This window comes from Chrysochloris asiatica, unplaced genomic scaffold, assembly GCF_000296735.1.
Source record: "Chrysochloris asiatica unplaced genomic scaffold, ChrAsi1.0 scaffold00235, whole genome shotgun sequence".
Lineage (NCBI taxonomy): Eukaryota > Metazoa > Chordata > Mammalia > Afrosoricida > Chrysochloridae > Chrysochloris > Chrysochloris asiatica.
This window is the reverse complement of record NW_006408753.1, coordinates 4,718,234-4,728,748: the sequence shown is the minus strand read 5'-3', so window position 1 is coordinate 4,728,748 and position 10,515 is coordinate 4,718,234. Positions and strand designations below refer to the sequence as shown.

General features: G+C 39.2%; 1 pseudogene; it reads right to left on the bottom strand.

Annotated features, from left to right (window-relative positions):
* Positions 1-265: 265 nt before the first annotated feature.
* On the bottom strand, positions 266-1,035 carry LOC102837024 (annotated as a pseudogene).
* Between the last annotated feature and the right edge of the window lie 9,480 nt (positions 1,036-10,515).

Below are 10,515 nucleotides of genomic sequence, written 5' to 3'. Positions count from 1 at the left end.
TCTGCAACTGGGAAATTAGAGCTAAAGGCTGGATTAAACTCTCCACACAACCAACAAGCAAATATTTGTGAGATCATATGTTGACACCATGAAAATTCTAGTGAGAGTATGGATCAATTTTTCATCTATGAGTTTTGGCATCATCTTTAATACTGTTATCACATTATATTTTTTAACATTTCCATTTTTAATGATTTGTTTTCTACAAACCATGTACAAAAAAAGAAGGTGAGATTTACTTTGTCAGTGATGGCAGATTTACTCCTTAACTGAAATGGGGACATTTTCCTTCTTTTATATTTTGTCTGAAGCCCATAATCCGTATGATAGCCACTCATGTACCAAGAGGTTAACACACTTCCCAGAGCATCAGAATGCTCAAGAGAATCTGGACATATGGAAGGTGGGGAGGGGATTATCTTTCCAGGGCCCACTCCAGGGACCGGAGGTGCTGGAGATAGAAATGAGTTCCAGGGAGTAGCTTTAGACTTGATATTATTTGGTTTATTTCCAGGAGACCTGGAGGAGTTCTCACTTTGATCTGTTGAAATTTGACTTTCATTTTCATTCTCTTGAGCATTCTCCTGAGTATTCTGCTCTACATTATTAACTGCTCCAAAGGCTGGTAAAAGTAGATCACACAGATTTTGCTCCTCTCTATTTCCGTATTCAGTGTAAACCACAACACAAGTTTCTCTCTTAGAATCCAGTGAAGCAGTGGTCTCTGGGTAAATGCAGCCATCTTCTGACCAAATGGCAGAACATTTATCACCAACTTTCCACTGTTTGAATGGAGTTGTGGTGATCTTTTTTTGACTTTTTCTTAATAGGTTTTCTTTCAGGTGTATCTTCTGGCTTGCCTGAAGCTTCACAAATGTCACCATTCTTCAGAGCATGCTTAAATGAAGCCACAGCTTTATCATAGGCTTTTATCAATGCTGTATCATCCCAAATGTCAGCATCATCACTCTGGCTTGTGCCACGCTGGAACACCACCGAGTCTTCCCGCTCCTGGACGCCTCCGCCGTCACCCATTGCGAGTGGCGAGTCTACAGCGGCATTCGCGGCACGGCGCTTGGCCTCAGCTGAACACAGATTTATATATTTTTGATAAAAATAAGAATTCATTGAAAACTGAAGTCAGTTTTGACATACTTTCATAATATAGGTCCTTATAAACTTTCTATCACTCTGTCTTTTCTAGATTAGTAGTGGAAGTTTATTCACATTTTATTTTTCACTTTTTAATGCCAGGAGGAATACACTTCCAAGGTGAAGGAATGATTAAATAAAATTAATTATTTCTCTGAAGAAGGCCTAAATCCTTGTAAACCAAATGAGAGTTGAGATGAAGCATACTGTTTGAAAATCTTTCCTTAGAGCCAATAAGTTTTAGAAGGAAAGTAGCATATAAATATTTATGAAATAGTTTTCTTGACTCTTTTGAAAAAATAATTATTAAAATTGTACTACCTGTATAGAATTGATTTTTCTTTCCTTTCTGTACAAGGTACAAAACAAATTAGCTTAACATTAATAAATCAGACTATGTAAAACTAATTGCTCACAAAATACAATTGTATTCAACATATAGAAGTAAAATAGTATTTTATATCTTAGCTTCCTAAGTTTGAGTTTATTATATAAAATAAAGATTAAAAATACATGCATTGGGGTTCCTGAAGGTACATGTCATACATTCAGGTTTTGTTATAGAAAAAGCATTGATTTTACTGTTGCATCTACATTTCACAAAAAAGTATCAGAGGAAAAGCTTGCCTCAGAGGCAAGGTTGAAAGCTCAGTTTCATTTTATTTCTTATCTTAATAGCAGGGAGCTGCTATACACTGAAAAATGTATGCTTCAGGAAGACTGAACTTGCTGCCTTTTGCAGGGTTGTTCATCTTTTCTAAAGGACAGTTATCAACTAAGCAAAAAAAAAAAAAAAAGAGCAAGAGAAAGAAATAGCTATTCTGCTTGGCATATGATATTATAAATGCATAATCGTATAGCTGGAAAGCTACAAGCCTGAGAAGTCAGTTAAACTTTAAGAGGAAAGTGGCAGAGTATTGTTGGGAGTATAGTTTCTGAAGTTATACAGACTGTGGTATAGAATCTCTAAAATGACTCCCAAAACACCCTTCTCTTAGTATTCAGATTTTTGTGAAACCCCCTCCTCTAGGGTCTGAGCTGGGTTTATTGATTTGTTTCTAAAGAAGAGAATGTGATAGGGTGTCATCTCCAAGATTTGTTATGTGCTTTAGAGTCAGTACTGACTCATAGTGACCCTGCATTGGGTTTCTGTGGCTGTAAATCTTTACAGGAACAGAAAGCCGTATATTTCTCCCATGGAGCTGCTGGTAGATTCGAACTGCTGGCCTTGAGATTAGCAGACTGACTCATAACCACTATGCTACCAGAGCTGCTTAACTCCAAGTCCTGGTTATGAAAATGTCTTTAGCTTCTCTCTTGGTGTTCTCGCTGACTCTCACTTGGATCGTTCATTCTGAGAGAAGGCAAGTACCATGGCTTGAGACAGGCCTGTGAAGAGGTCCTTGTGAGTGAATTTGATCGTCGGAGACATGCTGACAGTCACGTGTGAGTTTGTGGTTCCTCTGCAGGTTAATGCTGAGATGACTGTAGTCCCAACTCACACCTTGATCCCTGATACTTAAAAAAAAAATCCCTTTCCAGAAACAGAAAACTAAGCCACTCCTGGATTTCTGACCCACTGAACTTGTAAACTTATTTTTGTTTTTTATTTCTCAGCTACTGAATTCTGGAGTAATTTGCTATAGAGCAGTGTTAAAGTGGTGGTGATTGTGTGCAGTGAAGTCAGTTCTGACTCACTGTCTAGGGTTTCTGAGATGATAAATCTTTATGGGAGCAGAAAGCCTCCTGGAGGATCTAATCTACTGATTAGCAGCCCAAATCATAACCTACTACACCACTAGGGCTCCCATATATGGAGCAATGCACAAACCATAATTTGTCCCACTAAACCTCTCTGACTCAGATTCAACATCATTAAAAGAAGTAAAAGTGAGCAAGTGTAAATTGCTCCAATTTGATTAGCTTGACTTTTGCTTATAGATGCAGTTGCTCAAAATCCCAACCAGAAAGGAATGATTCCTTGTATCTAGGAAAAAGTTAGTTTCCTCAGTGTATTGGGTTGATTGTTGTTGCTGTTGTTAAGTGCTGTTGAGTCAGTTCTGACCCTTAGCAACCCTGTATAGGGGCTCCAAGGAGCAGGGATGGGCAAATTAGACATTGAATATCAAAAATGGGGAGGCAATAAAGGCATGAAAAAGGTGGCTGGCTCACAAACTTTCATGGCCGTGCTTAGTTTCAGAATGAGGTAAGATATGGTAAAAATCTGCACTAAATAGTTTTCCTCTTTTCCAGATGGATCTGGTGAAAGGCTCTGGGAGATAATGGTGATAGGATTTTATGATTCAATTGTGAGTACTCATTAGCAAGATTAATTCTGATGGTCACAACTGTAATTATATAAAATGTGTAACTAAAAGTGGGGAGGAGTTAATCTTTCATTTCAGGAACACACAATCCTAGGACCATAAAGAAGGAAGAGGATGAGTGAAGTTAGAGATCCCTACCTAGAAAAGCAGCTACAGCAGAGATGATGGCAGAGGCAGTGGCATGGAGAGACAGAGCAACTGCAGGCTCTAGGCCCATGGACTAAGAAAGGCGGTGTGTCTGAGAGCAGGAGGCTGGCTTGCAGAATGCGCCCTTTGGACCTTTAAATAAACATACATTTTCTGTCTTGTTTGTCTACATCAAATAGTTTTGCTTTGTTCATTTGTGAAATATAAGATGTCAATGGGGAACCACAGGGAGGAAGTCGGACAACTGTTGTTGCAGGGAGGGGATTGTAATCATTAAGATGAAACAAAGTTTATAATCTGTTGAATGTAGAGCAGATAGTTTTTTTTTGTCTGTAAACCTTCACTCAATTCACAATAAAAAGTTAAATAAAATAAATAACAGCCGTATGTACTCAGATTTTATAGGATTATTGTAAGGACTTAATGAGATAATTCACACAAATAACTCACATATATGATTGCACATATGACGTATTCAAGAAAGGTAACAGTTAACTTCATTATTCACATATTTTTACAAGATCTCTGGAATCAATTAATCTCCCTAGTCTTAAACTGTAATATATATTCATCCATAATCCAACATATAACTTGTCTTTAATATTTATTTGACAGCAATGTCCGTCTCCCTCGCCTTTCCACAGCCATTAGCTGTGGTCCTTGAACCAATGTTGATTAAAGCAGAACATTTATTAGCCTCAACAGCCTTTATTTAACCAGTAGGATTCAGAATTAATACTAGATTCCTAACTCTACTAATTCCTAACTCCTACTCCATTCCTAATCCTGTAATGGAGTCCTGGTGTTGTGCTGTTGGTTAATGTGCTTGACTGCAAAGGTGGTTTGAACCACAAGGTCAGTGGTTCAAGTTCACTTCACCAGCCGATTCTCATAAACCCTATATAGGGTCACTATGAGTTGGAACTGACCTAAAGGCACTTAACAAGAACAAGAATACTGTAACAAGGAGCCCTGGTGGCACAATGTTTAAACAAGAGACTATTAAAGAAAAGGTCAATGGTTCAAACGCATTAGTAGTTGCACAGCATAAAAGACCTGGTGATCTGTTATAGCACAGTGTCCCCCTATGGGATGGTTCTACTCAGTCCTATGTTATTAAATGCTGTCAAGTCAGTTCAGACATGTAGCGACCTTGTATAGGGTTTCCAACGAGCAACTGGTGAGTTTGAACCGCCAACCTTGCAGTTCTAACTAACCTTGAGGTCCACAGCTTTTTCCTACAACACCACACCAGAACTCCACTCTGTCTTATATGGCTACTCTGTCCTATGTTGTTGTTAAGTTCTATAGAGTCAGTTCCAACTCATAGTGACCCTGTGAAACCAACCGTGTGCTTCACAGCCCAGTGCTGACCCACAGCACCACACCAGAAGTCTACAGGGTTGCTATAAATTGAAATTGACTTGATGGCATATAACGACAATTCCAGGAAAAGATTGAGTTTGGTGTCTGAGAAATCATAGTTTACAAACTCTAGAATTTTGTAAGGTGTTTTTCCTTGGACTATACTTTATAGAGTTGCTGTGAGTTGCAATCGACTGTACAACACAACAACCTTGATTTGTATGATGTGTACATGCCAAAATAGAAGGTCTGGATTGTTCTGTGTCTAAGTTTGCTTTCCTAGATCAGCCATACATTCCCCCTATTCCTGACATCTCTGCACTTTTTGAATTTCTATTTCTTCTCAGGTTCTAATGCATTCTCAGTTGGCTGATATGGATTATGGCAGATATTTGTTAAATAAAATTTTGATAAATCCATGATGTGGATAAGCTTTTGTCACCTCCTCAGAATTATTTATCAATGCCTTTTCCTACTAGTCCTCTGTATAACCTATTTATTAACACTGATCTCAGTATAGACGGATTCTGTCTTTATCACAGTGATATTTAGGATGCTACACATCTTTACAAAGGCAGCAGTTTACTAAAATTTTATATGTGAGATAATTTACAGAGAAAGCATTCCCAACATTTAGGATAAAGTATACCTACCTACTCAGTAAAAGTAAATTACATCACCAAAGATTAATATCATTAAACTATCTTTATAGCTTCACTCACACAAATAAAACTCAGCACAATGATTACCTGATGGGGTCTCTTAACAATTTTTTGATAACATTAATTCAAACTGGTGCAATAAAGAAAGTATACTTAAAGAATGGTGATGACTCTAATTATATGTATGTAATGCTTTGGAATTACTAGAATCCGGTATCGTCTGTCTTAGTTATCTAATGTTGCTATAACAGAAATCCCACAGTGGGTGGTGTCAACAACCAGAATATTCTTCTGTCACAGTATAGGAGGCTAGAAGTTCAAATTCAGAGAGCCAGATCTAGGAGAAGGCTTTCTCTGGAGAAAGTCCTTGTCTCCTTTAAGCATCTGTAGGCCCAGTGTTCCTTATAAATCCCCATATGCCTTGGCATCAGTCTTCCCCTGGATCTAGGAGCTTCACAATGCAGGGACTTAGCTCCAAAGGATGCACTCCACTTTTGGACCTTCTATATTTTTGCTGCAAGGTCGACAGTTCAAGCTCACTAGCTGCTCCTTGGAAACCCTATACAGGGTTGCTATGGGTTGGAGCTGACTCGACGGCACTTAACAACAACAACAACATGTTGGTGGTTGGAAGTCTACTTCTCCGCTCAAAGCTCTCTTCTTTTATCTCTTGTAAGAAAAAAACTGTTAAAAAAAAAGATAAAAACTGTTGCATGCCACACCTTCAGGTAATTGTTGTTAAGTGCTGACTCATTCTGACTTACAGCAACCCTGTATAAAGTTTCTGAGGAGTGACTGGTGAGCTTGAACCTCTGACCTTACAGTTCAAACCAACTTTGCAGCCCAGCACATTACCCCTCAGCACCGTATCAAAAATTCATTGGGAATCTCCCATAAATCAGAGCAGTGTCATGGTGGGTTTAAGGGCTGTGTGGCTCTGTAGGATAAGCACTGGACCACAAGGTCATTTGAATTGCAAGATTGGTGGTTCAAACCCACGAGCCGCTCCTTAGAAATCAGAAATCCTATACAGGGTCACTGTGAGTTGGAACCAACTCAACAGTACTTAACAACAACAACATCCCACTTGATACTCCTATTGGTTTATCACATCAAATCACATGATGGAGGATAGCTACTGAGAATCCTGGGTGTCTCAAATTGACACAGAACCTTAACTATCGCAGTCCAGTCCTTGTCATACATAACTCTAAATAAAAACAACTGTAAGTCGTCCTTGTACCTAACAAAATGCCACTAACCAAACATGTACTAGTCCCGTTAGTATTCTTCCAAAATTACTCCAAGTCTAAATTTCAACCTGGAACAAATTCCTTTTCTTCTGCAAATCTAGAAATACAAGTTATCCGCTTCCAAATACAATGGAGGAACAGGCAAAATGTAGACATTTGTATTACAAACGGGAGCAACTGGAGGGTAAAAAGGGGATAATGGGCACCAAGCAAGTTAAAATCCAGAAAAATTTCCATTAGCTCTCAAGGCTTGAAAATAATCCTCTCTGAGACCATCTAGGCAGTGGCCCAGCACTCTAGACTTTGGGTTCTGACAATGCACTGTTGGGTTCTTGATAGAGGATCTTCAACCCTGAACGTCATTCAACTCTGCCCTCCAGGCTCACTGGAATGACAACTCTGCTCACTCAGCTTTGAGCAGCTCCATGTCATTCAACTCTGCCCTCCTGGCTCACTGGAATGACAACTCTGCCCTCCAGGCTCACTGGAATGACAACTCTGCCCTCCAGGCTCACTGGAATGACAACTCTGCCCTCCAGGCTCACTGGAATGACAACTCTGCCCACTCAGCTTTGAGCAGCTCCATTCTTCTAGTCCACCTCAGCAGTGACCTTACTCCTTTGGCATTGACAGGCCACTTTCTTCTGCCCCCCTTGGGCAGGGAAGCCTTGCCCCGTCAACTTCAGGCAGAGACCCCCATCTTAATGGGACCCCACACTCTGGAACCAAATTAGTGAAGAAGTTCCCTCCTTGAAACTTTGGAAACTGTGGACCCCATCCTTAGAAATCCCAGAATTCATGTTCTACCTTTTAAGACTGAGGCAGCTCTGCTTCCCAGGTTCCTTGTCTGTTCAGCTTCTGTTTTCAGGTAACTTAATCTCCAGAAGAGACCAGATTAGTCTCTGCTCTGGTAAAGTAAGTGTCACAAAGATCTTCAGCTCTACTGACAAGTGGCCACACACCCCACTCCAACCGTAAACCTTGGCCAGAATGCACTCAGCTTTCTCACTTCATGGGTCAGAGAGTCTAACTTCACTGGTAAGTACCAACAGGGACTCTACTCCACCAGGAAGCTTCCCAAATAAAGGTGCTTAGCTCTCTTGCTCCCTGGGACAGCTTCCTTGTCATCTTGTGTTAGTCTCCTGTCAGGCAGGCAGGCAATAGAGTAGTTCACTGGCTCAAGTCCAAAAAACTGAAGGTCAGAGGACAAGCCAAATGCAAGATCCAGATCTAGCAGAGAGCAAGCAAGCTTTGCTAAAGCATCTAATATATTGGAAGCAGGTCACACCCCTAGAGAAAGCATCCTTTCAACTGAATGCTCATAGCAGACCTCAGCATAGAGTTAATTACATTATATTAGATCTTGTTATAGGGATAAATACATATCAACTGTCAAAACAACTGAGAATCTTGGCCCAGTCAAGTTGACATAAAACTTTAACTATCACTTCTCAACAAAAAACATTTTGAACTTTAAAAAATGAAAATCTACCCCCACCCAGCCCCCAAATCTGACTAAGAATAAAAGTTTGATCTTACATTCTTCAAGAAATGCAGATCCAATGCAATATGTCTAGCATATTGGAGAAAATAGTAGTGGTGATAGATTATGGTAAAATAAAGTAAAATATTAAGACTATTTCACAATAAACAATTTTAGACAAAGTCACAACCATTCTGGTCAAACTATTTTTTTCTTTCTAAACTTTTTATGAATTGAATGAAACAGACAAGGTCATCAGTTTTGCATTCAGAAAACCATACACTTTGTGTCATCTCAACATTACAATCCCCGTCATGAAACAAAAGTTACCCCCACTTTCTCCCTATGGTTCCTATTTCCATTCAACCTACCTTCCCATCCCTTCTTAACTTTACCCTTTAGTAAATGTTGCCCTATTGATTTTGAATGGGTGACCATTCTATGGTGAGCATACCTTACTAGTGTTGCCCCCCACTGTATATGTATCTAGTGCTTGACTGTAAATTGGGCCACGAGGTTGAGTGTCTTTCCAGACCCAAAGGATGGTTGAAGGCAATAGTCTCAGGCTCCTCCAGTCTCTTTCTGACCAGTTAACTAAGTCTGTTTTTTTTATCATTTTGAGTTTTGTTCCACATTTTCTCCCACTCTATCTGGGACCTTCTGATGTGATCCCTTTCAGACCAATTGATAGTGGTGGCCAGGCCATATAGTTCTGGTATCAGAGTCAAGGAGACTGAGGAGGTCAGGCAGATTGCAGGGTAAAATAGACTGTTCTAAATAAAGGGAATAGCACCGACCAGATTGTATTTTCAGATTAGCATCTTTTGTCTTCCATACTAATATTGGGGTAAATTAGAATTAATAGTCTTCTTTAACTTTAGAAATAATTCAATAAGGCTAAGAATTCATGCAGGCAATGTTTAATTATTATTTCTGATTAAAAACTAAGAAAGGTATATCTTAATTTTCTGATTTATGTCTGTTTCCTAGAATCACTATATCCCTTTATTTCACAAATGTTTACTGAGAACCTCCTATGTGTCAGGCGTTCCCATCTTTAGAAATACACCAGTGGCTCAAACAAACAGAAATCCTTCTTTTCCAATGCTTGCATTCTACTAAACATACCATTTTTATGACTTGCCAAAAAGGACCAATCAATTAAATCACTTGTGACTGATTAAACAGAGGAATTTCTCTGCTGTTTGATTTAAAAGCATCCTTTGAACTATGTTTTTACATAAAAATTCAGTGCACCACTATTATTTTATTTCTCTCTAAACATGTATTAGTAGTCATGATGGCACAGGGAATTAAGTGTTGGGCTAACTGTAAGGTCAGCAGTTCAAACCCACCAGCCACCCTATGAGAAAACGATGAGACAGTCTACTTCCATAAAAGTTACAGTCTTAAAAAGCTTAGGGAGCAACTGGTCTACTCTTTCCTATAAGATCACTGGTAGTGGTGGTGGTTATGTACAGTGGAGTTGGTTCCAACGCATAACGACCCTGTATAGGGTTTCTGAGGCTGCAAATATTTATGGCACTGTTGTTGTTGTTATGTGCCGTGGAGTGACTTCCGACTCACAGCTATCCTGTGCAGAGTTTCCGAGGCTGTAAATCTTTACCGAAGCAGAAACCTTCATCTTTCTCCCGCGGAACAGCTGGTAGTTTTGAACTGCTGGTCTTGCGGTTCGCAGTCCAATTCGCAACCTCTACGCTACCAGAGTTCATGGGAGTAGGAAGCCTCAATTTTCTCCCATGGAACAGCTGGTGGTTTTGAACTGCTGACCTTAGCAGCCCAACTCGTAACCACTACGCTACATTGTGTAGTCGTAATTCACTACACAGCAGTGTGTTGCATGTTTTGTTTCTTTGTTTTTTGGTTATGTGTGAATTGTAACCTGTGATTACAGTAGAACGATTATAGGTTTTAGATATGTATATAGAGATTATCTACCCATATAGATAAAGCAGTTAAGTAGTGAGAAACAACTCAAATGCAGTGATATTTGTGTATATATCTATGCCTAAGTCTAGATCTAAATATATAGATAGACATAGGTGTAAGTATAGAGATAAAACTAAATATAGAGATAAAATTCTTCAACAAAAAAATATTAAAAT